The sequence below is a fragment of the Tenrec ecaudatus genome, chromosome 11 (assembly GCF_050624435.1).
Source record: "Tenrec ecaudatus isolate mTenEca1 chromosome 11, mTenEca1.hap1, whole genome shotgun sequence".
Lineage (NCBI taxonomy): Eukaryota > Metazoa > Chordata > Mammalia > Afrosoricida > Tenrecidae > Tenrec > Tenrec ecaudatus.
Window position 1 is genome coordinate 77,533,818 of NC_134540.1, and position 2,544 is coordinate 77,536,361.

At 36.8% G+C, this 2,544-nt stretch overlaps 1 pseudogene; it reads right to left on the minus strand.

Annotated features, from left to right (window-relative positions):
* Positions 1–1,679: 1,679 nt before the first annotated feature.
* Positions 1,680–2,126, minus strand: LOC142460785 (small ribosomal subunit protein eS24 pseudogene; annotated as a pseudogene).
* Positions 2,127–2,544: the final 418 nt, after the last annotated feature.

Genomic DNA, 2,544 nt, shown 5'->3' on the forward strand with positions numbered 1-2,544 from the left:
GTGTAAGGAAGATGCACATATTGAGCTGATATGAACTGTTTTAGCCCTGGATGTATTTTATCAGTTTCTTGATATGTGTATGTGTGATTAAAATGAAAGTGTGAACTCATGATTTCATCTATCATCTAGCTGTCTGTCAATTTTTCAATAGAAAAAACCACTATATAGTAAATATTTAAACACACGCATCTATATCTTAGGCTTCCTAACCCTTTCAATTGCCTAGATAATATATATGTATATGTATGTATGTATATGTGTGTGTGTGTGTATGTATACACACACACAGACACACATACATGCACATCCCAGTTTCCAGGTAATTGTTTTAAAACATTCTGCATTCAGAGGAGCGGCAGTTCCGAAGTGTCTGGGAGAGAATGCGTTTGTGCCTTTTGCAGCGGGTAGAGCTCTCTGCATTTCTTGGCTCATATCCCCAGTTTCCATCTTCAAAACCATCTTTAAAGCATCGCTTTTCTCTGAACTTCTACCTGATAATCAAGGATAATGTTTATATCTCAAGATTCTTCATTTATTCACCCTTGCAAAGTCCCATGCTACACATTTCTAGGTACCAGAGTTTAGAATGCAGACATATCGAAATGAATACATGTAGACTTGCTTAAATAAAAAGAAATAACCTTAACCTTCTCTCTTCCAGTCTATTCTAAGTCATATGCTTAGGAGGCTATTTTCCATCTTATAATATAAAGTTTTCTCCACAATCTTAAAGCTTCCAATCAGCTTTTTAGAACTGCATATATATGGATAGAGAGATAGAGATATATAGATTATTATGAGCAATCCCTCATTCTAATGACTGTGTAATGGGTTATGTGTTTGACTGCTACACACAAGGTCAGCAGTTCAAGCCCACTGGCACATTACAGAAGAAAGGTAAGGCTTTCTACATTTATAAAGATTGCCAACCTCAGAAACCTAAAGGGACAAGTTTACTCGCTCTTTTGTGTCACTATGAGCTGGGATTGACTCGATGATAGTGAGTTCGTGTGCGGTATCATGTACTTTATGACTAATGGAAATATAAGAAATGATCTCTATTCAGAAGCGAAAACTTTCAGGGGTGGAATTTCAACAAGAAAAAGAATGAAAAAAGGTGATGTAGAATCAGAAGGAAACTTTAAGTAAATCTCTCAGTAAGTGTCATTCTTATAGAAACATTAGATTTCTGGCAAGACTGCAGCCTAGGCAGATCCACACAAGTGACAACATGACCCAGATGGAGACAGTAAGCAAGGATTTCAGAACTTCAGAGGAAGATAGAGAAGTAGACTGAACCATAACTAGAAGAAATTGAACAAAGTGGTGAGAACAGGCAAATATCAGCCGACGTGACACACCAGGGCCATTTTGAACTTTAAAAAAATATTTTATTATTTTAGTCCTACAATAAAGCTCAAAGAACACACATATATTTTCTTTTGTAGAATAATCCATCTTTATTAAGTCAGACATTAAACAGAATATTAAAAATGTCAACCATTGTAACTCTATCAATAATCATATTTTCAAAGATACAAGGGACTTCAAAAAGTTTGTGGAAAAATTCTGTTACCGTATATACTTGGTATAAGCTGGGTGTTTCAACACATTTTTTAAAAAGATTTTATAGTTTATTAATTCTCTGGTGAAAAATCCACATAACCAGTGCAGATCAAGTCACTGTAGATGCTTTATTCTGTCTTTTTGCCAGCACCCACGTTGGCCTTTGCAGTCCCGCTGACTTTCTTCATTCTGTTCTTGCGCTCCTTGCGTTGCTTCCTGGAGGTCTTTTTCTTCTCATACAGACCATGTCTAGCAAGTCTGTGTTTAGGTTCATTTTTCTCTGCATAATCCAAAGACTCATAAATCATGCCGAAGCCAGTTGTCTTGCCACCACCAAAATGGGTTCTAAATCCAAATACAAAAATGACATCTGGTGTGGTCTTGTACATTTTGGCTAGTTTTTCACGAATTTCTGTCTTAGGCACTGTTGCTTTTCCAGGGTGAAGGACATCAATGACCATTTGTTTTCGCTGAAGTAGTCGGTTGGTCATGAACTTCCTGGTCCGGATGGTTACCGTGTCATTCATGATGGCACAGAACGCTCAGACAGCCAGGGACGAAAAGGGCTCAACACATTTTTAATGCAGTTTTTGTGGTAAGATTAGGTGCCTGGGCTGATATTTGGGTGGGTTTATACTCGAATATATATAGTATCTTTTAATTCCATAGGTCTTTGAAGGTCCGTCATATAGTTATTTTTTATAAAGTCTGTTCTTTTTTTAAAATCATTTTTTGGGGCTCATATAACTCTTATCACAATCCATACATACATGCATTATGTCAAGCACATTTGTACATTTGTTGCCATCATTCTCAAAACATTTTCTTTCTGCTTGAGCTCTTGGAATCAGCTCCTCATTTTTCCCCTTCCTCCCCATTTCTCCCTCCCTCACGAACCCTTGATAATTTATAAATCATTATTATTTTGTCATGTCTTACACTGTCCTTTACCCACTTTTCTATTGTCCATACCCCAGG